Source organism: Haplochromis burtoni, unplaced genomic scaffold, assembly GCF_018398535.1.
Source record: "Haplochromis burtoni strain Fernald_Lab_line unplaced genomic scaffold, NCSU_Asbu1 Contig_338, whole genome shotgun sequence".
NCBI classification, from domain to species: domain Eukaryota; kingdom Metazoa; phylum Chordata; class Actinopteri; order Cichliformes; family Cichlidae; genus Haplochromis; species Haplochromis burtoni.
The window spans coordinates 358,400-385,618 of record NW_024582699.1 but is presented as its reverse complement, the minus strand read 5'-3'; the positions used below and the strand labels follow the sequence as shown (position 1 = coordinate 385,618).

Sequence of the window (27,219 nt, the reverse complement as noted above, 5' to 3'; positions counted from 1 at the left end):
CAAACAGACCGACTGCATGAAAGGTGATTAGTTTGCACGTTTTTACTGAGCCAGATCTAATTTCTCATTACTTAGCTGGTACCTGGTGTGGTCCTCGTGTGGCCAATCCTACCCTCCTTTTTACCGTTCAGCTAGTAACAACAGCTATTTTTATGAACTGACACGTCACTACATTGATTTTATAACAGTTTAGGTAAACATGCACACCAAAAGAATCATTCCTTTCTTTTTAAAAAATATTTAAAAGTCATCTTGCTTGTGAACATGCACAGCAAAGGCGGTTTGTATGTAGTAAATGCCAGGTGAACAGGAATCTCTGCTGCTTTCATTAGAGATTGTGTTGTGTGTTGCATTGTATTGTATCATTGTGTGGAACAGAGAGTGATTCTCTAGCCTTCTGTCCTCCTGAATATCATACTCGGCTGCCATCTGAAGCCTCCCTGCTTTGCTCCAGTGTACAAAACCCTATTGTGTTTTTTTTTGAGATAAGCAGAGATGGCGAGAGTGAGAAAGAGAAAGGGAGAGAAGGAGGGAGAGAGAGGGTGAAAGACTCCTCTGGAGGCGCCAAGCCTATCTCCCCTATCTCCTCCAGGGAACATGCCGGCATTCCCAAAGACACTGACGCTAAGAGCCTCATCGCCCTGCTGCCCACCTCCAGGAGAAGGAGACGAGGAGATTTATGTCATGGTAACCCAATCCCTTTCCCTTCTGAACTCCCCGTCGCCCCTGACTGCCTGGGAGAGTGACGGAGAGTTTGAGATTGGTGGGAGACTCAGAGGGGTGTTATTGTTTTTGAACAGAGGTGCACTAAGAGTCATGACTACATGTCAGTGCATCTTGTATAGTCATGTGTAATTTTGGAGTTGTTTCAGTTGTCTTTGTTGTTCCTCAATAGCCTTTTCTGCCCGAATGAAGAGATATAATTCAGTTTTATTGACCAACTTTTACAGTAAAAATCGAGCCATGATTTTGAGACCGAAATAGAAAAACTTGCTTGTTTTGAAGTGTGCTGGGTGGACACGTTATTTTAAGTGGAGCTAAATTAAATAACTCAGTCATGGTACTGTGCAAACGTCTCGAGCCACCGCTCATTTCATTATCTTTTGCATCCAATGAATCAGACTTTCTTGTGATTTTTAAAGTAGTTTTGAGAAATACTTGTCCAGACCTCCCTAAAGGTCTTTCAAAGTTTTTTACTTTCTTTAAGTAAAGTAATACCAGATTATGATCGATCGTTAAGTACCATCTGAATTGATTCTGATTGACAATGGCTTATTTTTTCGCTGCCAAAAAACACTACAAATGCAGGAAAAGCATAGCTGCATAGAAAACAATGGAACAATGGGAAATGATCAGTGATGGATAGGCCTCCCCCAACTCAGGGCAGTCAACATCCAAAGAAAAGCTTTGAAGGTCCTTCAAAGAAAGCAGCAGAACTACATCTTAAGATTACTTAAGAAAGGCCTAAGTGAGTTCAGGCTTTGATGAAGAATTAATCTTCAGGTCATACCAAATATTGACTTTTAAGCTTGTTAGAATTTTAGAAACACTGTTTTTTTCATCATACACTATGTTAAATTGCACGTTGCAGTAAATTGCTGCACTTACTTCCCATTTTTCTTCCAAATACAAAGAAATGAGTCTCCAGGGGTATAGCTCAAGAGCTTGGCACAGAACTGCCAGTGCTGTATACTGGTCTGGCAATATTTTTAACTGCACATGTACATACATGTACGTCTACAGTGATCTGTATGTGTCTGGATATGCTTATATTGGTGGGTGTGCGACACTGGAGACCACAGACATTTGCATCGTGGATTTTGTCTTGGTTTCAGAACAGTTACGCCCTTGCCTGTGCATGTATCACTGTTTAATATCTACCAGTGGCCCTACTTTATTTGGGACTGAGTGGGATTGACTCCCACGGACGGCTTCGAGAAGAGATGTGACACTTAGAGAGAGAAGAGCAGAGAAGGAGGAGGTCGTGTAAACACATTCACACATAGATACACACTCGCTCACATGTTAACACATTTCAAGCCAATATTCACACAGCTACATTTTTAGGATGCCTTCCTAATGCTCTTTTAACATTTTAACATTCACCAGATTTTCGTTTTCGTCTAGACAACAACTGAAAAAATAACTGCGAAAAAGTTTACAAACTAAACAGATGCTGAGCACAAGTTGTAATGCCAACATAACGATTGCATTACTTCCTATCCATACCTATTAGAATTCAAAGAGTCAACAAAGTAGTGTAGGTGTACATAATGAATGAAACACAGAATGTGACATCTCCTTGAATTCACACATTTAATATTTCATGGTTCAGAAGCACACCTGAGAGCTGAACATATGACTGAATCAAAACTTAATGTGGAACACGCAATATGCTGAAACTATGAAGTCAGGGGGAGGAGGAGACTGAATTACTGCATCAAGGATGACAGAGTGAAGTTAGTAAAACACTGAACTGCAGTCACTTTTTATTTCAAACTTTCAAAAAAATATAAATTTAACCCTTTATTGCATATAATGTGGATTTTGTTTGCCTCATATTTTATTCTAAATCTGCCATAAAGCCAAACAAGTCAGCAAAATTCTTCCATTTAATCTCAATAGAACCTACAGTTTTTAAAGTGTCTGTGATGTTTATCTCCTGCACAAACTCACTCCACACACTCGCCTTCACCACTGTAGCATCTTCCAAACATGTGTTGAACCCACCAGGAGTCTGCCTTGTGGAGATGTGTATTTGTGTATTTGTGTGTTCAAGCAGGCCTTCCTGCAAGTGTGTGTTCAGCATGACGTGGCAACCCCCTGCCCTGTTCAAACATGGCGTTGGCTGTGCAGGCAGCCTCATTGTCAGGCTTGGCTTGCCAGTGGTACACGCTGTGCCTGGCACCCTGCGGAGGGGGAAGGAAGGAGCACAGCGGGGCCAGGCCGCCTCCAACACCTCTCCCACCGAGCCAAAGGCCCCTCTGGTGGGGCTCTGAACACCAGAACAGGCCCAGGGAGAAATGATAATGAGGACCAAGACTGTGTTACACAGGATAACACATAGGGATGCCATCACAGGTTTTAAACCGTTCATGCACACACACACACATGCACACACACACACACACACACCAAGACGTAAACATGCAAATATAGAAACATATGCGCTCAAGCATGTCTGCTCTTAATCAGGCTGGCGGGGACGCAAACAAACACACAGAGAAAAACTCACAATCTAGTTTAGCAGAAGACATCTGCATGTGGAAAAAATTGGAAAATTTACATCGTCTAGGGATTCCACTCATTCAGAATTTTGTCAGTCAAATCAGATTTCAGCCTTTCAGGGAGACACTTTGAATATGCGCTCCCTTTTTTTTAAACATATGGATTTAGCTGAATAATGAGCCACATAACACACATGTTTATCTTTTCAAGTTAAGCTATTTTAGCCTCATTTTGACTCACTGGAAAGAACATCAAATGAAATTCATGGATCACTATGAGTAGTTTGCCTTGGCTGTTAGTTCTTTCACACAGAGGTAAAATTTAACTTTTTAATGATTCTTCGAAACGTAAAAATGCTGGTGTTACTTTCCTGTCACCTGGCTCATTAATTGGTAACCTACTGTTTGGAACAACTTTGCAGCGGTGAGTGGGGAGGAAACCAGGGAGACCGATGTAATGCTGCATTCTTACAGAGCAGGGAACACAATTCAGTTATTTATCTCCTATGTATAACAGACACTGTATGATTACAGTAGCTGAGAGATGGACTTTCAACTGGCGATCGCTGCTTACACGCACTCTCTTTGCAAACTTCCCACAACAAGGGAACTACACCACATGCAGGTTCCTTAAAGTGGCAGGTTTAGCCAATAGCAAGAGAATCGTTCCACGTTGTTTATCTGCATAATTTATCCATAATTATGCAGATAAACAAATGCTTGATTCCTACTCACATTGGGGATGTTTGACTAATGTTTTCAGAGCGCCTCCCTCATGTAGACCCTTGTCTTTATTTTACAAAATCAACTGCCTCAATCTGGGGAGGTTTACCCTTAAATAAATAAAGTCATTTGATTTCAAGCTGATCACTGGTCCCTGTTTTCTCCTGCATGTGAGACTTAGCTTTGATTACGTATTACCTAGCTTGATATCAGACATACTGAATATGTCAACTCCTCAGTTTTCATGTTGCATCCACTCTAATCAATTACTGAAGGGGATTCAATTTTTCCTAATAAATCAGGAGAGACCAACATTCCCACTTATATTAATGTCATATTAAGCCAACACTGATCTCTAGCCATGCCAATATATTGGTTCGTCAAGGGTTTTAAAAGCAGAACAGAACGATTGGCTAATTATTAATCCTTCTGTGCTGCTCATTGGAGTGTTTTTTAATCAGAGAACCTCTGTTTTATGTCACAATGCCAGACAGGTGAACAGTGAACAGATTTAGAGGGTGATTCTAAGGAAATGACACAGGATCCAAGAAATATAACAAAGAGATGCAAAAGTCAAATTGTACTTAAAAACCTTTAGTTGCATCTGGGTTTTTTTGTTGTTGTTGTTGTTGTTGTTTTGAGAAACTGTGCAAGAATGGTCTTGATGCAAACTAATTTTTATAAGCATGCTCCATTGTATCCGTGCAGCTTATTTGATATCAAATGAGAAATTCATGAAAAAGTGCAGAGTCACCTTTAGCTGTGTGGGTGGGGTGTTGAGTGTCCAGGTGTTCCACTTGCCAAGTGCTGGTTTATTTTGTTGCATCTTATCTGTATGAAGTAGTAAGATTGAAAAGTAAGAATGGGTTCTCATTCGAAGATGCATTAGAAACATTGCAGTCTGAGTATGTCAGCCATTATGAGAAGGCTTGTATGTGTGAGCCAGGAACCAGCCCTGAGACTATATGTTTATTCTTTCGATTTGTGGATGCCCAAAACTGAAGAATTAATTTTATTCAATCCAATTCAAATCACAATGCAAGTCGTCTCAGGGGCATTTTACTCATTAAGGTTAAGAACTTATAATATATACAGAAACACAACAATTCCCTTTAAGCAATCACTTGCTGACAGTGGGGAGGAAAAACTCCCCTTTACCATGAGACAAACCTCTGGCAGAACCAGCCTCAGTGAGGGCAGCCATCTGCCTCAGCCAGTTGGGGTTAGAGGAGAGTAAAGACTGAAGAGAGGAGCACAGATTAAAAACAAGAAGTGGGCAATATAATAGACAAAGTCTTGAACCACAAGTGCCTGCACAAAGGATATATGGTTAAAAAAAAAAAAAAAAAAAAGAGGACAGAATGGATGAAGCAAAAACTGCAGGAAAGAGAAGACACAAAATGAATAAGATGAAATGCTGGCTTATATAAATGTGTGTGGACTGAAAGAGAGGAAGTAGAGGAGCAGTGCACACTGTGAGAATTACCCCAGAAGCCCAAAGCTATAGCTGCAGAATCAAGGGTGGTTCAGATATACCCAACGTTAACTATAAGCTTTATCAAAAAGCACGTTCTTAGAAGCAGCGAGGCCGTCTGCCTCTCAAACACAAACAAGTGAACGTGGATTTTGAGAGCAAATCTTGCTTTTGGGGTTATGCAATGCCTTAAATGTGTGGCTATAAATGCTTTTTTTGGGTGTGCAAACTATTTTAATCATATTCTGGATTTTACGTGGGTCAAAGAAGAAAAATTAATCTGGGTAACATTTCTGTCTATTACCTGTACTTCTACTGCATTATTGTAGGGTCTTTACCTTTAATGTAAAGCACTTTGAGGCGAATGTTGATGTGATTTGGCACTATATAAATAAAACTGATTTAATTGAATAGCATTTAGCTCAGTTGAAGGCTTTTTAGAGTATTTTTGAGACATCCAGCTAGTAAGGATGAAATGAAATAGCATTTCATTTTAGGAGTAACGAATTGGGTAAATTGTTTTTATCCCCTACATTTAGACAGGATTTTACTAATTTTGATAGGATAAAAATGTCCAACAGATTTGTTTTAGTTAAAAGACATATTCTGATTAAGAATTAGTGGTTCCTGACTGTAGTAGTTCACAGCAAGCTTTGAACAGTGCAGTTGGGGTCAGGAATCAGTAGGAAAGCTGCACTCAAAATATAAATCAGGTATTATTGACATTTGCAGAGCTGGCTGCTGCAGTGCAGTCTTTTTTTTTTTTTAGAACTGTGGTCCATTTGCAAACTAAAATGCGAGCAACCTAATACCCAAAACAAAAGCAAAAGTGACAGGTGTCAAGACATGGATTGATAGAATTAAGCAGATCCAACATGTGATTACAATACCAGTGGGAAGCATATGGATTGTAGATATAAACCACTGCATGGGTGTGTGACTGCTTTGCGAGATGTTAAAGATGAGAGGGGATGAAAATTGGATTAAATTGTGTGTGGCAGCTCACTGTAGGGAGGTAATTAGGGACAAACATTGAGACGCTGAGTCTGATCTCTCCTGCTGGAGGTTAAGTGAAATAGGAGCTGTGAGTCCCAGTGTCCCGGTGGCACAGTGATTAGAATTTCCTAATGTGGGGCTAATGGGATGTCAGCCGGGAGCAGAACCCCTACACAGAACCACTCATAACAACAAGTGGTCAAAGATCAAGGCTGATTAAAGAGATAGAGAGGAGAAGGAAAAACACTTTGGCACTGGTGATGAAGAAGTAGACACTTTAGTGAGTTACGAGTCCTGACCATCAGCTGTATCATCGCACCGTGCAGGAATGGGTACACGAAAAGTAGGGTATTACTGTTTTGTTAGATGCACGATTAGGATGTGGGAAAAACAACAGTAGCATTGTATTTTAATGACCAACAGATTGCAGATGTTTTTGCACGAGCGTGTTAAATGTATCAGCTTTATATGTCCATAACTCAAACCTTGTTGAGCTGCAAAACAGCAGATTTATACATCATTAAGATGAGCCACAAGGTAAAGTACATCTGTAGTCTGTATCTCACATTTGTACAAGCCAGATTTATATTTCCAGCTTATTTATTTATTTAATGGGAGCCTGTGTTACTCCGGTTAGTGTCTCCCTCCATCATCAGACTTGTGCCATTTTCCTACATAACCTCTTTACCAGCTCTTCCTCTGCATTTGTGTCTCTTCTTCACTTTGTTTGTATTATTTTTTTTGTTGTTCACCCACTCCAGCCCCAGCTTGCGTTTGCATATTTGATCAACGTCTAGTGAGGATTAGATGGCATCCCTAGTTGCCAGTTGCAGCAGGGTCTGCGGTTGAAATAACAACAATAGCAGCACAACTTGACTGCCAGCCCCTGATGATGAAACGACATGGGGAAACAAAAGCAACCCCCAGAGCTGCAGATGTTGACGCTGGAAGCTGTTTGTTGTGTGGAGGTGTTTGTGAGGTAGAGGTGGCGCGCTTTTGTGTAAGTTTATGAGTGTGTGTTTGATTGTGTGTGGGTGTATGAACATGTACTTACACAACTGTGCGTGTGTGTGCGCGTGCGCTGTATTTCTGTCTGTGTGAATGTGTGTCAAAGCTGTGGCCCTGTGGCTATGAGGAACCCAGCTGGGAGAAAGAGTGAGCGCATTCATCCTGGCTCTCAGGGGCTGGGGGCCACACAGGTACCCGGTGTGGGGATGAAAGGCTGCTCTGCAGATGTCACCCGCTGGGGTTCAGTGGCCTAGCCAGCAAATGTCATGTTTGGCAGCTGGCACGCTGCTGCTCTCCCACCAGTTGTTGGCAGAGGCGTCTTCTAAAGGATGCTAGAGTGGGATGCAAGCACCGAGAGCGCCCTAATGGGAGCAACATTAAAGAGAGTTGCTGGCTTCTGTCTGTCATAGAACATTAACCTTGTCCTGTTTCCTGCTTCTCTCGGGCAGCTGACGCATATGAACTCTCTCTCTCCTATTCTCCCTTTTTACCGCTCTACCCCCAGTGACTTACCTACATGTGTGCATGCATGTCTTTCTTCACACAACGCTACTCTCCATTGAACTCACTCTCAGGCAGTTTATGCGCCTGTGAGGTCAGTTGACCCACACTACAACTTATCATTCTTGATTGAATTTGGCCCGGTTATGCGTCTCTTTCTTCTTCCAGTCTAGTAAAATAAAGGTGTTTATTGTTACAATATTAAAATGACTGGATGAAAAAAGCAAAATTACTCTGATTTTAGTTTTCAGAGCTATTCGTAACACTGTGCCATCATTTATACACACAACTTTTCCTTATTTTTCCTTCTGTTTTCCAGAATCTACGGTTGTTGAGTGTCAAAGGTCTCATGACCGGCCAGTGGTTTTTAGACCCTCCTGCTGTCCTACAGCCGAGCTCCCTAGGGTTACTAAAACACAGAAACATCACCCACTATGACCACAGCACACATGACTTCACATCCAGATGTACAGACACATACACACAGAAGACAGACCTTCTTTAACAAACTAAATGCTATCTACATATTTGTGAAAAGCTACAGATGGTGTCCTCTGTTTTTATTAATGATTTAATGGCAGCAATCCAAGTGTGTACAATAGATCACGGTGCATATTTTTTTCCTTCTCGTAACACAGCGGTTCCATTGGCATCGACGATATTCCTCCAGTTGTTGGCCTTTGTGTTAATGCTCACCAGGGCCATGAACATGAAAATACCATTTGTGCAAATGCTAAAGGAAAGCATAAAAGAAAGGTCAGTTTCTCACTGTCAGATTGCTGTTTAACAACACATCAATCCCTCCTTAATAGAAGAAGACACATGGGAATGACTGGATACCCTGTGTGTGTGTGTTTGAGTGAGGGAGTGAGATCATTTTTCTGGTCACTTTCGGTCAGTTAATATAAACATACAGTACTTCGGAACAAGACTAAATCAGTGGGTTCCCTTACTCATAAAACCCATTATCCAGTGGAAATGCCCAGAATTCCCTGTAATTTCCACTGATGCCCCCACTGATCCTTTATTTTGTTTTTATTTTTTGGTCTTGGTATCTAAAGAGTAATGGTTTTCAGATATTTTTGTTTCAAAATATCTGTCAATTTTTCATTTTAAATCTGATTATGCAGGCATGCGAAAAATCCACTTGCCCTTCCTTTAAATGATTTCTAATAATAATTAAATAACTGAACAATATATTCAGCTGCCTCTCGTGTGAATCACACAAACACTGGGCTTGGTGTTGGCGAGGCATGGGCTCCGACACTATCGTCATGGACTACAGCTAGTGATGTGACCTTCATATGATACCGCATAACCAGCATGATTCACTTCAAAGAATATCTTTCTCTATGTGTTCCTTTGCTGGACATGTGTGATAGTCAGTAAACATTTGGGAAAGTCATCTTTAATAGCTTTTCAGGATTTTTTGATGGGCAGGTTAGGAGGAGAAATTGCCTATAATTGATCACAGCTGGTCTTGTCACCTTCACCAATAAAAATAATAATAATAATAATGAGTTTCCACATATACAGTGGCATCTGTTTAGCAGTGCTTATCTGTGGGGAAACAGTGAGTCAGCTATGGTTTCAAGTTTGCTGCAAAACAGATCCAATGTTTGTAGTCGAGTTGAAATAATCGCTTCATGACAATCATGTCGTCATATTTTCTGATCCTGTTGATAGATTAGTTTCAAATTTTTGAACAGTTTTCCAAGGCAGGCAGTAAACTGACAAAAATGTTAATGTTAACCTAATGAGTGCAAAGTGTGATAACAGAAGCTTCTAGGTCCACATTCACACAGGTCTAGAGACTGGTCAGTGATCCTCTGAGGTTTTTGGTGGAGTACCTTTTGGTACTGCTTTCCAATTACAGCTGATTTTACCTAGCAACAGCAAGCAAATTCCCCAAACCATTCACCAACTGGTGGGGAAATACACATTTTTCCCTAGCAACCAGTGGTTACAAGTGGTTGGGGAGTGGTTGCTAGGCAATTGCTAGTCTTTCAGCCTATGTGATTCATGATTTTTTGCCTTTCAGCACTCCTTTATGTCCACTATGTGTTTACAGCACTTATGAAGACATTGTCAAAAACATGGTTGGTGTACTTTGTTGTTTAGTTGAGGAGCACAAAATATGCTAAGCTACCATTCAAAACCTTTTAATGTTTAGACAGTATTGCTTAGGAATTTTAGATTACATTCATGTCAGTAATCTAATACCATCAGAGAGGCATCTCATCTGTACGATTTTTATTCTGATACATGACAGTGACCTCAAATATACAGCCAGAGTCATAAAGAATGATCCTCTTCAACAGGAGGAATGATGAGCCAAACCACAGATGTGGGGCAACATTATTGTCCTTCTGGGATTACATGAAACAGACAGAAGCTATAGAAAGCAGCCTGAATCCACAGGAGAACTGTGAAAATTTCTCAGACATTCCCAGAATATCTGATATACCAAACAATTGAAATAATTGATTTGGCTGCATTTATATACCATTGTTATGAAAGTATCCTCCGTTTACACATAGGTTCATCATAAGTAAGGCCTTTAAGGAAGCAGACATGGCTTTACCGCTAAGCTCAAACTCTTCTGCCATTTGTCTTAAGGTTTGCTTTAACATTTTGTAATATACATGAATACTATACATGTACACAAAAGGCACACGTGCATACATGGGCACACTCTCTCTCAGACACACACACACACACACACACACACACACGTGTCAAGTGGACAAATTACACCCAGAGGATTTGGATGCATGCAGTTAAGATTATGATCAATGACAAGTCAATCATGTGAGTCTGTTCTCCTCTCACTTCCCCAGCTCAGCAGTTATTCTCCAGCTGGCTGGATCTGCCCTGAACCATTGGTGGAGACATTATGCTCCTCTTTTTTTCCATCATTTCTTTTTCCTACCGCCTCCACCCCTTAACCTCCTGCTTCGCCCTCACCCTCACCCTCCCTTTTCTGACTTCCCATATGAAGCTTTGTCTTCCCAGCTCCTCCTTCGCTTCTTTTCTGTCATCTCTGTGGAGCAGTTAGCTCTGTCAGTCACATATGACAGCTCACAGCCCTTCGCCATTAGCCCCTGGCCTCCCAGCCTTCAGATTCCATGTTAGGTCAGATATCCCCTCCAACACTAAAAAAACAGATAAGGGATGCTATTTATTGCTCGCCTCAGGTGAATGTTAAAACTTCTGCTGAAACTAGAGCTCTAAAAGACTGTTGTGGTTTATTATTCCATTTTTAAAATATGGATTACTGCCAAACATGGACAAACTTATTGTGGTTGCTATTGTCTTCCATGTTGTCGCTTGAAAAAGCTGCTCATTTTGTTGACCAGTCAGAGCTGTGTGGAATGTACACAGACAACAGCAGGAGAGGAGCTGCACCTGTCCTCTTCCCTGTTTTGCTGTTTTTTTTTATTATTGGCAGCTCAAACAGGCTGGATTTCACAGTTTCTCAGGTACATTTGCTACTGTGCTACCAACTGCACTGAATAATAGTGTTCTGTGTGGTTGTGTACGTTGAAGAGAGGCATGCGCTCAGCTCTGCCCATTATTCATAATAGAAAGGCTGGCAGGCTGGCCAGCAGACCCATCGCTCCCGTGCTATCTGAGAGCAGATAAAGGAGGCAGGTGTGGGGAGGAAATTAATGTAAATCCATCAGTCTTCAATTAGAGCTCTGCTCACACCCAAAATAAAGACTCCATCTCACACCAATAGGACCCCAGCTTTATTCACATCCCAACCCCACCTGCAAAAAGCACAACAGCAGCAGCAGCAGCCCTACCGTGTAAACAATCAGGAGCTATATAATGCGATGTTTAATGATGAGAGAGCATGAGATGTGTGATATGTGCAGGTGTGAGGTGTTATCTAGCTCATGAGCAGCAGCCATGGTGTACACGGTTGTCCATTAGGCTCCCAGTATGTGGCCCAGCTAATTCTGTGTGCCTGGAGGTGCAGGGGCAGAGGCTCTCCATGGACTGTGGGCTGAGGGAAGAACTGCAGTTTAACCTAATTTGGTTCTAATTACAAAGACAGGAAGTCCACCTGCCACACATATGACTGTGTTTCCCCTGCCTCCCAAAGGGAGGAGAGTCTGGAGAGAAAAGAGAGGCGATGGGAAGAGGGCAGGAGAGAAACTGTGCGATAACAATAGCAACAATAATTATTAGAATTATTAACTTTAATCTTGTGTTGTGTCCTCCTGCGGTAAAAAAGTCCCATAATTTCCCAACATATACAGCACCCTCACAGCTGATACCAGGCTGAATATTTTGAATAGTTGTCTCAACAATAAATATTTAACAAATCAACAGCACATTAGATTGGAATTTCAAAGAGTTGTGGGAGTTCTGCAAATCTGTATGAATGTTATCTGATGTGAACAATGTTATCTCAAAAGAGCCATTACCAGTCTGCCCAACACTGAATCAGCCTTCTATAGCTCTCAGTTAGCAGCTTGGGAAGATTTGCATCTCATTGTTTCTTTTTGAGTTTGTGGTTTGATTAGTGATTGCATGCATTCATTTTAGCCATAACAGCTTTCCGCATAGAATTTATATAGTTTGAATGTAATGCCGATCACATAACATCATCAAGAGACAGATTCAGCAGGTAGTTATATGAGGTCAGGTTTCTCCATATATTTTTGTCTTAAATTAATTGAATTGATTCTTATTATGACTTTATCCGTTCAGCTTTATGACTTGAATTTTGAATCCGGGCTAACTTAATACAGATATGATAAACGCAATGAGAAATCTTTGTTAAGTAACAATAAGAAAGAAGGCTTACGTTGTAAAAGCAAACATTTTGAACAAGTGTGGCATAGTGTGCAGTCGCATGAAGGTGCTGTTTTGACAATATCTCCTTTCAGAACACTCAAAAGCACTTTAAGCATATTCTACCCAAAGGACACAAATAAATGCAGCCATGTAACCTGCACAGCCTTCTGTTTCTTTCATCTGGCATCTTATCAGTTGACCAGATCTCCCAGTGGTGTTAATAGCAGGCTTTAGCGGCATAAAGCTCCCTAACAAGGAAACTGATTGTTCTGTTAATGTGTTACTTCCTGTTGGAGTCACTTCTCTGGAATGGAGCTGAGTGACTGGTGCCGGAAGAAAATCCCCACATCAGAGCGATCACAGGCCAGGGTTTCACTTAGCTGGTCAGCCAGCCAGCCAGCTAGCCAGCCAGTCAGCCAATCAGCGCCTTCCAGTGCCGGTGATGGAGGAGATACATTTCACTAAAGCAGTATGTGTCACCTAAAACCCAGTCTATAGGCCTTGGTGGTCCGGTTAAAGCTGGGATATATCACACAGAGGATTTAATACGATTGCACAGACTTTACACAAGTCTGCATCTTTCCCAGTTTGAAAATATGAGCCAAGAAGTGTTTGATTCAGACATTCTTAGCATATGCTAATTGGCACTTTTCAAATCGTAATGTACACTCCATATATGGCACAGGCTCACGGATATGGACTGAAAGTTATTGCAATTTGGCATGTGAGTGTTAGTGGAGGTGATTTGCCACTATGGATTTCTCCAGCTTATTCCCCCCACTCTCGGATTTAAAACTTTGATCATAAGGTATTAAAGTCAATAGTAACCCAGCAGGGTATGTAGTAAAGCTGGGGCTTATAGGCTTTTTACCCTAGTCTATATGCGGGGAACTGTGTGAGACCAAAGTTAGGTGAGGAGACAATGTGGCAGAGAGACGTCAGGAGTAAAAAAGAAAAGAGTGAGAGAGAGAGAAAACATAGATAGAGACAATTTGGCGGGTCATGTTACCAGCAGGTCAAATTCTTGGCAGAAGAAGTGCTGTGTTGCTATGGCAAAATGCCTTTTTAACCACCCAAGAGTCACGGGCCAGGGCAGTATCATTGGTGTGACTGTTGTTCAAGAAGCAGTGGAGATCAGGGCCTTAATCAGTCAGCACTGCTACCAGGGTGAAGAGTGGGAATTAAGCCTGAGGCTATTTGGAACAGGAACATCAGTACGGATGCACACACACACACACACACACACATGCACCCACACATTCTTATCTGATGCACAAATGAAATCATCTAACAACAATTTGCATTTTATATCTTGCATGAAAAAGGCCATTCTTACCTAATACTGAGATAATTAAAAGAGTAGATAGCAGCAGTGACGAGGATCAGTAACTTCATATGGTTCAATATGTGCAACTCCGCTTGGCATCTTGCATAGCTGCAAAGAAAGTAAACAGGGAAGAAACTTGTGCCGCGTGCCCAATTTGTGTCTTTTTCCCTTCGATGCTCTAAAAGTCTGAAGAGGAAATCTATCCTGAAGTTATGTTATGAAACTTAATAACTGACCAACCATCTGATTCACACCCTATCTGTCCAAGACATGCCACATATTTATTTCCAGCAAGTGATTGCATCAAATTTGTCCTGTTTTTAACTTTGTTAGAAAAAACATGCTTGGCGGATGCACGGCACACACTGGTGGCTGCAGGGAGCCAAAAGCACTTTATTTATGTTTGGATGGCAGTGGGCGCTCAGTTCTGCTTGGCACAGACAGTGTGCTGTGGTCTTTGGCACCTCTTTGCATCCATCCTGTCCCCCTGACATACACTCTCCCTATCTCCATTGGGCCTCTGTAGCATCTTGTGTGTACGTATGCATTTGCATGTGTTTGGAACTATGCATGAAATGCTGTGTACTCGTGTTTACATGTTCTTTGAACTACAGTTAAGCTTTTTTTTCTACCCCAAATATCATGTAAAAGAAACAGCAGGAATGCTTTATATGAATTTTTCATTGACTCTTTTATCTGTACTTTTTCCCCCAGAAATGACTACCAGCTCCTCTAATTAAGCATGAGAAGTTTTTCAGAAAGTGGTTTTGAAATGGAAACTAATCTCCAGTGCACCTAAGGTCATGGGACTGCAATACTCAACGTTCCAAGAAGAAAAATACTACATGAATTAAGATGAATACATATGACATTGGCTAATCTTCTACTTTGAGTTTGCTACTTGAAACTTACTTAAGACGTCACATGCAGGGCATGAGTGACTCATGTGGTAATACCAGCCAAGTGCAAACTCTAATCTTCCCTCAGCTATGCTTATGCAGGAGAGAGCACTCTGCCAGGGCGTCCACTGAGCACAGCCATTGCAGAAATTCAAAGTTACAAGGTCGACGTACATCTGCTGCCAGCAGAAACTAAAGTAAGCAAAGATCTGCAGGTCTATAGCCTAGCAATCTCATTTATTATTTTTCTTCCACCTTCCCAGTGCTTTTCATGTTACCTCAGGGAACCGATGGACCTGTGCTTGGTATATAAATATATAATTTATATCTCACATATTTATAAACCAAAGCAAGGCCAGCCCACCTTAAAAGGAAGCAAGGCCCTTTTCTTTGTGCCGGAGCACTGTGGAGTCTGTTGAGGCTCAAACCCAGGATTTGTAGCCTGGATTTCCTCAGTCTGGATCAGCAAGTGTAGCAGAAGGCTGGAAAAAGAGTGATTCTGCTCAGGCAGGCTGGCCATCCACGGCCAGATAACGGCTGATACTGGGACTAATTTGGTCATGTGTAGGGCTGCCGGATGATGAGGGCTGATAAAGAAAACATGGCAGATAGACAGCTGGGCTGCTGGAGGAGGATGTGAACTCTCCAGATGCTGGCTGTTGGGTTTTAAAGTGGTTCAGAGCCTGTCTGTCTTTCTGTCCATTCATCTGTCCAACTGCACAAGAGCGGCACACACCCCAAAAATCATCAAATCAAGCTCATGTGTAGATAATAGTTCCTAGTGAGGCAGCTGAAACGCACTGTTATCACGAGGAATCTTGTGACTGATGTAGTATAATTAAAGAGCAGCAGCACCGTTTGAGCAGCCCTGCCGGGGTCATATGGTTCTGACAGTCCTGGTCTGCTTAGGCTAACACAGAGCCTGTTGCCCGGCCTAGAGAGGGGAAAGACATAGAGATAGTGTTTGATGGTGTGTGCATGTGTGTGTGTGTGTGTGTGTGTGTGTGTGCTGATTGGCTCCCGGAAGATCAGCGGTGGCTCAGTACTGCGAGGAGGCTGCTGGGAAATGTCTGTGTCACCGGTGTCACCCAGGCAAGGCAGATACACAGAGCAGCAGTCACGGACACATTCTTGGCCCAGGCCGATCTCCAAACACACTACCACAATCCTCTCCTTGCACTTTCGAGCTCTCACTCCGTTTCCTCTCTCACTCACAGATGCTCGCTCTCTATTCTCTCCTTCTCTGACATCTAGATCTTGCTTTTTCGATCTCTGTTAACAGAAACATGCACGCATATACTTTAATGTGCCGTGTCACCGGACAGAACAGTCAAGAGCAAAACATTAAGACGGACTAAGCAACAACATCGAAAAAAAGGCAGATTTCAAGAAATATTTATTATGCTGATTGAAGATTAAATTAAGATTATTTTACTTCAAGTGATTGTTTTTAGATTTTTACTCCTGAATAGTTTGCTTTCTCTATTGTGGCACATTATCCTCTTTAATTTAGTCTAACAAGGGCTCTAACTCTTTCAGAGCACAACAGGCAGAGGAGCCAAATGAAGCTAACTAGCACCCCCTTTTGAAAGTTAACACTTGACCAGAAAAAAAAAAAATCTCTTTCTCTTTTCATCATGTTTGATGCTCGAGAAGCAGATGAGCTTTCTGTCACCCGCGCGGATCCAGATCGGCCCGTCTCACGGAAGTGAACGGATGGAGTGATGAGCTGAATTAGCGATTAATTGGGATTAAAATGTTTACCACGGGAGGTTTTTATGAATGACCTTTTTATGTAATGTCTGCGTGTCTCTGTGCGCCTGTGTGCGTGCGTGCATCGCGTGTGCTAGAGAAAACAACGGCTCAGCTTTGATTAATATGGATTAGGAGTCTTACAACTCATAATTCACACACGGAACAAAAACATGTTTGGTAAAACCCTAATTCCTCTCAAATATGAAAAAAAAATTGCTAAAGAAAAATGGGTGAATGAAAGGGAAATTACAAAGTGCTTTTTTCATTTAGGTAAGAAAATCACTATGATCACTTTAGTTGAGCAAAATATTGTTTTTAAAAATAAATAGTCTCAGTAAGGAAGAAGATACCCAGAGAGTGTAATCTGGGTGCCTTTTATGATGCAATTTCCTGATTTCCTTTTTAAATGTAATTGATTATCCAAAGTTTTCTATACTACGGCATTAGTTTGCTAATAAGTTATTAGTTGGCTTTACTTTTTATTTTTTATTAATTATTGGTCAACTTTATAGACACTAGGGCAATGGTGGAAATATGCCCTCCATATTTACTCTTGGTAAAGTCTGTTGTGTTTCTATTTTTTACAAAAATGTATTGAACATTGGTGAATGTACTGATATTAATCTAAATCCTCCATTAATATACACACACATATACATTCAGTTCACATTTTCGGGCATCTAATCAAAACCCCGTGAATTCAAGCCCTCACCAGAGAGCAGTGTGTGTGAGATCCGATAAGCAGTCATTGCAGTAGAGAAGCATGAGAGCTTCTCATTGCCCTCCTGTCTAAATATCCACCATCCCTGCATCCATTCAACTTCGTTTATTTTTTATGGATCACTCTGTATTCTGTTTCCTGTGTTATTATTTACATTCTTACATACTAAGCATGTCTCAGTCACTTATTTCTCTTCTTATAAGCATCTTTCTTCCCCATCACTTGCATAGCATCCCCTTCTCTTAACTATCCTCCTGTCTGCTTTAAACCACCCTTGTATTTGAGCCCCACCTCCCTCCTTTCTCTATGCTTTGAGAGCACAGCTAGTTTCTACTCAGAGTTTGGAGGCATTGGAGGTCAAAGAGGAGATGGAGGGCTGGGGAGTGGAGGGAAAGGAAAGGGAGGGCTGAATGAGTATTGAGCTGGTCGGTTGGTCAGGTGCAGTGCCACCAGTGATCATTAGGGTTACAGCTGCCCGGGCCAGATTGTGTGCTGCCTGCACCAGGCGAGATGTTTTGCCCAGGGAGAAGAGCGAGCATCTGTCTGTCCCTCCCCGTAGACAGCAACCTCCTACCAGCCTGTCCAACTCAACCCAACTGGTAACAAGGTCACCCAACTCTTACTTTCTCTCACTCAAACACACCCGCTCTAAACTACTCCGTACTTCTTTCCCCGATTTGCTCAGTGCCTCCTTTGCAGACAGTTCCTCACTCCCTCTCTCTTCAGGACGTGTTGTGAAAGCAGCGGGCCCTAAGTGCAGCGCAGATTGCAAAATGGAGTGCATGTGATATTTGGAATGAAGTGGAATTTATGTGAATGTAATGCAAATGTGCATAGCGCTGCAGAACAGCTTTTCCCTTTTAAACTCTAGATGCTTTATTCATTATCTGCACCCAGTGTTAATTGCTTAGTATGATCCTGCTTGATAAAGGGATACTTTCATCATAAGAAAATAATTGGCCCTTGCAATTAGAGAAAAGATTATTTTGAAACTATTTCTTTTACCAACATTGTTTCTCCTTATCTTATGAAACTTGTACAAAATCGTAATTATGCACAAACCCCGAAGGGGAACTTGTAGCTGTATTTACTGTATATACTGAAATTATTTAACTTCTCTTTACATACTTAGACCTGATGAAAGTGTCAGTAGAAACTTAGTCAAACCAAAATATATTCTGATAATATGACTTTTTTTAACATTAGAAGCCATTTTTAAGGCATCATAAAAAAAAAAAAGTCCAAAAGAGTAGTTAGCGCAGCTTAGCATATTGGTGACTGAAAGTAGTCTGTCTAGTCCATCTGTGCATTTCAAATATAACAAACTGCAGACAATGATATATATTTTAATATCACACTAAAAATATTCCCCTTAATAACATCTGTAGGTAAGGGTGACATTCTTGCATGACTTATGCTGTTGGACTTGCAGGTGTCTGCTAGGCCGCAGCTCCCCAGATTTTAGTAAGTATGTTACTAAAAACTTTATCTCTACAATCCTAAATTGGTGCTTTTTTGGAGTATCTATCAAATAATCTGTCCTGCTATGTGCCAATCCAAGATGTTTGTGTTTGAACCCTTTTTACAGAAAGGTCAGCAATTTGTGCCACTGTCTGGTAGATTCTTTGGGTACTGCCGTGTCCACAGTGTTCTTTAGCTTACAACGGCATTCAGTGTTAGCCATAGAAATAACGCTAAAGTTATGTAAGTTTGGGTTTGAAGTTCAAACCTGTTCCATTAGTAGGATAAGTGTTCCAAAATCATGCTCTGTTTGTGAATTTAAGCTAGTCATTTAGCTACTGCCTTATTATTATGATATGACATTAACAATTACTCAACACTGATTTATCAGTCACATGCAAGCTAAGGCCAGTGTTCTTGATTGAAATTCTAGTATTTTCAGCAAATATGTGTGTCAGTTCGTGAATTGGCAATGCTAACCAGGCTTGCTAACCATGTTTGCTAACATTAGCTAATAGCCTAGCACTTCACTACAGTCACTGATTTTGTGACCACTGGGTCTTCGTAGCAAATCCACATTACTGTTTCCCACCTGGTTTTCAGTCTACAAAATTCAACTCATCAATTTAAAACCTAGTGCTCGCCCACGGGGCAACAGGAGTAACCATTTAGTCCCCCCGACCATAATTGTTCATCTCAGGTTTTTCTCATTTGTGGCTTCATAAATATATTTCCAGCCTTCCTACACAAACTTTATCTCTGCAATCCTAAATTTTAGATGTTATCTAGCATGAGCACAAAGCATGTGGAATATGAATCCAATGTAATCTGTGCTTACTATAGCATAGTAAGTATATGCAAAATAAGTGGCAAAACCGCAAGCTCTGTTGTTTGCTCTCAAATCCTACGAGATTATGTGGGGAATTCCTCAGAGGGCTGATTTTGTCTTTGGTTGGATGCCAAACGTCAGTGTTGTTTGATATGGTTTGAGGTGATTTGTTGTATAAATGAATTGGGTGATGGATGCTAATCTCTATGATCTAGCTTTGTTTGTTGACTACCAACAGGACAAAGGAGTGAAAATCTTACCAGGCGACGAATAACATACGGCCTTTGTTGTTAATCTATCAAATGTGACGGTCCCCTGACAACAATAAACAGTTTATAAAAATATAGAATATTTAACAGTGTTGATCAGCTTTGTTGGCCTTTTGTTTTGCAGAAGTATAAACTGAGAATATAAAACAAATGGGAATGTGGTATTCACAGAAACAGTCGTCCACAGAAAAAGACAGCCCGTGATTTTTTCACACCTGTCACAGCAATGCCCAGTATGTACACATAACACTTATTTTGAACAAGCAACAAATTTGCTGTGAGTCAGTGAAGTGGAGGGGTTAGAAAGCAGTGAAACCTTTAATTCATTTTGACAGCATCATCTGTACTCAATTGTCAGCCAGACAGAATGAGCCGGGCCAGGCGCTCACAGAAAGGAGCTGAAACAGGTGTGACACCAACTTTCTGCCTCACAGGAGACGATAAAGCCCTTGGTCAAGGGCACAGCACCTGGGCCATTGTTTTATCACACAAAATGGCTTTTAAGTGCAAATTTCCACTTGGTCCTAAAGGAGACCTGGCCTCTGCACTTGCTTTACTCATCAGAACCAATATGTGATCCGCCCTCATTTACATAATGGGCAGAATGGAAATGAGGGGCCAGCTTTGTCAGCTCAAGACAAAAAGAAGAAAGAAAAAAGGGAGGCAGACTGATGCCATTCTGTTGAACTGCATCTGTACAACACAAAGGTGTGATATCTTGAGTCTCATTTGACCACTTTTAAATATGATCAGAGGTTATATCGAGTACTGCCACTCTTGCAGTTTGACAAAGGCTTTATAAGTGGCTGCTAAATTTGAGATAACTAAACATCATGCATACAGATGATGCAGGAATACCTGCCTATACATATTTGCCTTGTATTAGCTGCTAATAGGATTTTAATTTCAAAAGCTTCCTTTCTACGTTTCAGGCTCCGTGTGGAGGTGGGAGTAAATTGTTGCGGTGCTGACAGCTTTCAGTCTTGTAGAGGGAAGGACTTCTCTGCTTATATTCTGACTGCATTGACTGCATTTCACTCATGTTGCATCATATGCTTCCAAGTTTCTTCTCTCAGTCTGTCTAACAAGATATCAGTGAGTAAGGACTTGGCAGGTTTGGAAGTTGGGCTCGAATTAATCCCCATGATGAGAGCGGATCTTCTGCACCGTTTAAACAATCAAAAGTTTTACAAATTCACTGCAAAGCAGATATTTACCAAACTCCCGCTGATTGGAGTTGTTGGTATGTATGCGCGTCTTCAGTTTTTCGTATATAAAGTGACAGATTTGCTTTTGGGAGAGTGTTATTCTTATTTCAACGACTGCCTTTTAAAGAGAGGCCCACCATGTGTGCCATTGTCTGGTAGATAAGTGGGGTAATGTAGTGTCCCCGAAGTTCTTTATCTTATAAAGGTAGACAGTAGGTGCTATAGAAACAATAAAATTATGTAAAAAGGTAAATATGATGAAATAAGGAATCACACATTTCTATGGCTGGGTAAATTTATCATTCTGAAATTGCCAGATGTAAGATATAATTAAGTATAGTCCATTTTTCTGGCCCTCGGGCTGCCATTGAAAGTGACTTTAAAAGCAACTGCAGAGTGGGGTTTCAAGTTTGTTATTTGCATTGCTCTGCAACAGTACAGCCTCCTCTCCTTCTCCAAAGTGGGCTTTGCGGCTGGGGCTTCAAACTGTAAGCAACGGTGCACTGCAATTAGCAAAATGTCACTTCTGCATCAACTAAAATGCACCTTCACTATGACTCATTTCTCTTTTTTTTTTCTGTTAACCACTGGCAGTTTTTATTGTGTTGTACACTCCTGTGACCTACAAATGTGCTGTGGTGAGATAGTGCACCCTAGACTGTGTACTAGGGAAATGATCAGATCTCAATGTATAAAAAGGCATATGGGCCATAAAATGCCCTTGTTTATGACATCCAATCATAGCCATCACCTATAATCAGTGATTGTAAATTTTAAGCACCCCCAGTAGAAATATACAAAGCTAGTTCAAAAAAAAGGTGGAATTATGGGTAAAATGTACATGTAATGTGTATCTAAATTCAGTGATTTGCATATCGTTTAAACCCTAATCAAATTTGACTTTTTTTGAGAAAATATACCCAAAATTTTGAATTTGAAGCCAGCAATATGTAAAGTTGGAATGGAGCGACAGCCAACTGACATTCAAATGGGTTTTTCCCTCCCCTCACCCACAACTGGTCACAGCAGCCTGTTTCTGCCAGAGGCTTTTTCCTGTTAAAAGGGAGTTTTTCCTTCCCACTCTCTCCAACTGCTAAATCACACCAGGTTAACCGATTGTTAGGATTTCTTACTAATATTGTACAGTCTTTATCTTCCAATGTAAAGTGCCTCGAGGCGACTGTTGTTGCACATTAACACTATGCAAATAAACTGAATGGAAATAGTTTACAAATCAACACCACAACCTTTATGGACATGAGCTGAGTTTCATTAACCTACACACATCATAATATAAGTTGTATGATTGCTGTTTGGAAATAAACAGACCGGTGCTGATTTAACATTTAATGTTTTTTTTTTTCTGCTGGGAAACTTAATTGTACGATATCTATATCAAAGTGGTATTTTCAGGAAACCACTACTTACTTTTCCATCACTATGCTAGCACTTAGGCACAAAGGTATTTACTTTAGTTTAATCTTCTTGAGCTTTCTACAACCAGGCAACACGTTCACATAAATTCTTACATGGACAAACACACAAAGCGGCAAAACCCTGTCGCCTTGTTCTCTGCGAAGGTAGATTATCTGTGAATGCACAGAGAAATTTCTCGGGGGATGCTTTGGCGCGGAGTAATAAAACTCGGAGAGTGTTGCCTTTGCCAAGCTGAGACATCTGGTCACCTTATCACAGATAAGTGGGGGTTAGTCCTGGCATCTGCTAGAATTAATCCATTTTGCAAACACAGTTATCCTAATCTCCTAAATATGTCATTCCACAACTGTACAAAGCAGTATGTACAATTTCACCTTTCTTTCTCCAGCACGCACAAGATTGATCAAGACACACTTCTCGGCACCGTGCTATAAAACGTGAACGGTGACACACTATAGAAGTGGAAGACAAAAAAGGTTGGAAATCGGTGTCACAACCTGCACCTGGCCAACTATTTGCCAGTGCTCAGCCTGGTCTACAGCTAGCCACCTAACATCCCTGCATGAATATTCATGTGGGTGGATTTCTCTTTTGTTGCCTGCCTAGTCAGCAGTCACAGAACACATGGTGAGTGTTGGCAGCGCCCGGCCTAGGTAGAGGGGCCGCGGACGGAGGCAGTGGCAGGAACCAGGACCTGTGAGGCTGACTGACATTTCCATCTGTGGCGAGGCCTGGTAATTATCGGGGAGAGGAGCGCCCGCAGCAGCGCGCCATCTGCTAGGGGAGATGGCTCAATGAGGTATGAGCACGAGCGGCACTCCGTCGGGCCACTGCCTGCCTCTGACATGAGGGCTCGCATCTGCTACCGAGGAGCCGGGCCGCCCAACACAGCCTGCCTGCCTGGCCGAGAGAGGGGGCTGACAGGAGGGAGGAGAGCAGCCAAGAGCCCCTCTGACCCCCTCCACCCCCACCACCACCCACAGCCATCACTACCACCACTGCCCTGCCAAAGGCACACTTGACAAACAGCAGAGCCCACTCGCAAGTTTTCATACAGATCTCATCAAGTTGTTGGAATTTTGTATGGGATGCTTCTTGGTTCCAGTTCCTGCAGAGGAATCCATCATTGTTATGTCAGTGTCAGTGAATGTTGGAACAGAAATACAGCTTGAGGTGAAACTCAGCGAGCAAATGTATTATATATTATATTGCTGTGGAAGAGGATGGCTGGGTTAAAGGCAGTTGCTCTCTTGCTGTGCTTGTTACCAGGATTTGTTTCTGACTCATTTGTGAAGCACAGCTCTCTGAGACTGGTTGGTTGTGGGAGCCTGGCTCCGTATCACACAGCCTCCTCACACACCTGGCAGGTGTGTGTGTGCACCACTTTTGCATGTGTGCATGTTCTCATCTTCCCTATGTAGCTTTTTGAGCTCAGCATGGTTAGTCCAACTGTGGTTCTTTTATTACACTCTGCCCACAGACTCAGTCACATGCTTTCAGCCCTGCACACCAACATCCCATTAACGGTGAGCACAGAGCACGGGCCTATTGCTCACTGAGCGGTCTAGATGTCTAACTACAGAAAAAAGAAAAGACAGCTGCGATGCACACACCTCAAAAACAAACTGTGTGAGGTAGCCGGGTGTGAAAAGAAGGCGGTTTCTATTGTGCGTGCTGCCGACCTACTTAAATGTGAGCTTTAAATAATTTTTCAGAAACAGAATGATACTAAGTGTTGAATCTCAGACTGTCGTCCTTTCTATTTTTGGTTTCTTACAAAGCATTCTGTTTATCTTTGAATAAGACTCATGCAATCCAGCCATTCAACTCTGGCTTTCTTTCCCAGATTTGTTCAGTTGCTGCTCCATGGCGTCACTGGTAGTGACAGTATGCTTTAGAGAATTAAACTTGATTTCCACAAACTTTTGCTGTTACTCATCGCTCCTCACCAACTGAACGGAATCTCACTCTTGACATTTTTGCACCATGTAGTGCAAAGTGTTTCATACATGGCAGTTTCTGTAACTCACAAACTTAAATTTTGTTTAAATCTTTTGTTTTTCAGTTTTTCAGCATCTGTCAAGTCTCTGACATGTTGTTGTGGAAGCTGTTTTTACCTTTGTGGATCAGTGTTTTCATAGTGCCCTGGTGACTTTTGCATCACTTATTACCGCTTGGGAATTACTCTGAAGGAAAGGAAGAGCAAGAAAGAGCAGTCAAGGTAGACAGACAGAGAGAGAGAGGAGAAGAGGAGGGGTAGAGCAAGTGAACTAGAAAGAGAGAAGCACATCTCTTCATCGCAGGATTTTATCTGACTGTTTGGACAGATTGGTAGAATTCAAAATGCAGCAGGGGCCTGTGATGTGGCAATAAAGCGTTTGCCTTTGATCCCGCCTCACTATTTTTCCCCCCCTGCACATGTGCATGTCAAAATCAATTAGATCAACTCTGAAGAGGCAAGGCAGCTGCGCATCCGCACAACAAACCTTTTGCATCACCTTAGTTTACCAACAATCTGCTTATTATTCTCATTGTCAGCTCATTGATATAAACTCCACCGCCGCCATCACCTGCACGCACAACAAACTTCAAGGTGTACGAAAGATGAAATGATACACAAATAGAATATCCATCTTAAAAGACAGAAACACATGCTTACATCCTAGCCACAGCTGTCAATTACCTACAAAAAAACCCTCTTTGATAAGGAAAATTTGAATTTCCCCCTCCCTGCTCTTGGAGTGGCTTTTTCAGATGTCATAGCACTTATGAGAAATTTGTGACAGCATCAACAGCGCCTATTCCCCATTCAGCGGCATTAACTCTGTGCCATGTGTCTAACAAACGGAGGCCATTCTGGAGCCCTTAATGACAAGGCTGCTTCGCTCCTCTCCTCTCCCCCTCGCTCTTTTCAAATTGCTCTCTAAATGAAGTACAGCTGTGTGGACCAGGTGCTGCCATCCCCCTTTCAGAAAGAACAGGAAATTATGAAATCCCCAAATCCTTCACAAATGGCGGGCAGGAGGGAAGGTTGGAGAACGTCAGCTCGGTTTGCCTGGTCTGTAGCTACATGTCTCTTGTCGTTGGATAATCTTTCATTCGAGTTCCTCGTTCCGCTCTCTCCATCCACCTCTCCGATCCACAACCTATCACTTAGGAGTGCCAGGACGCACAACAGATGCACTGATAGTTTCATTCGGTTGCAACCTCGTTTTGACGGCTTGATTGGTATCATTTTTTGAAACATGCATTGATTCTAGTTGTTGCAGCTTCCATGCAGACAATTAGGAGTTTGACTAAGTGGAAATATATTTTTAATTGATGTATTTTTATATATGTAAGTTCAACATTTTAATAATCTAAAAGTTCACAACTAAGCTTAATAATCCAAAGATAAATCATCCTCCTTCTCCCCTTTAAATGAAGGTTTGACTTAAAACCTGCGCTAGCAAGCTTAGAATCCATTTAATATTTAAAGCTCTGCACTTGTTCTCTGTTCTAGACAACAGCAAGAGCACAACTGCTGAAGTAGGCCTCCTGCTCAGGAGACTGTCAATGTGCAGCTGTCAATGTCTCCATAAAGCCCCATATCCATAATAGACAAAGCACTCATCAAGCCTCAGCTTCATCTGGCCTCCCAGATGCCCCATCACCAGGGGCAAATCCCATCCAGGACTGAGCGCCGCACCATGCAGCCAGATGTGAGCTGGCAACATGGCCGTGGGGTCAACACATGGCAAAGGTAGACTCAATAAATGAATTATACTCTGATTATCATAAATGTGGCATCTGAACATGGCGCTTGTATTACTGTTATTTGGAAGGGAAATGGTGGCACGTAGTGTATCAGGTGCACTGCTGTCACCAAAATCCACACATGCAGAAACATATGAGAATAATATGAAGCTTAAATATACAATTCATAAAAAAAAAAAATCATTTTAATATAAGAATGCAACATTATGACTCAAGCATGTGTCTGCACACGTTTGGTAATCATTTACTTATGACTCAAACTTTGTGCAAGAACATTACAGGGGCTAACACGATAGAGCCAAAACATATTTCGGATTCTCAGAATGATTCCATGCCATATGCCCTGTATTTGTACATTATTCCACAATGTTCTAGGTCGCTCCCTCAAACATATTCTGTTTCGTCACATGCCAAAAAGACCTTTCCCCCCCATCCCTCCTTTCCTCAGTTTGACACGTTTTCATGCGGTATCTGGCTGCCCTGGCTCCCTGTCTTCCCCTTTAAAATGCCATGCCAACTTCAGAGGACCCAGGTGTATGGGTCCGTTATCAATTCCACTAACAAGCGTGCTTACTGGGATCACAGGACGCGTTGTGGCTTGCTTTTAAGTCCCCGTCTGTAGCCAAGGCTGACCTGAATTGGAGACATGCGGCCCCCTGCTGATAGCAGCCAACCTCTGATGGGCAGTCCCTCTCCCAGACTTGGCCAGCACTCCGCCTGGGAAGGAGGAGGGGAGAGAAGAAGAAGTCTTTGAAATGTTGGAGTTCCATGAAGAATTGAGAAGCAGGACAGAATCAAAGGCTTCTGATATAGGAAAGG

At 41.8% G+C, this 27,219-nt stretch overlaps 1 long non-coding RNA gene across 1 annotated transcript; it reads right to left on the bottom strand.

Moving 5' to 3' along the window:
- Nucleotides 1-1,724: 1,724 nt before the first annotated feature.
- LOC121811806 lies at nucleotides 1,725-27,219 on the bottom strand. Its single transcript, XR_006055430.1, has 2 exons — nucleotides 26,975-27,219; nucleotides 1,725-4,781 (listed from the first exon to the last, which is right to left on the bottom strand). It is a non-coding gene; the product is annotated as an uncharacterized LOC121811806 (long non-coding RNA).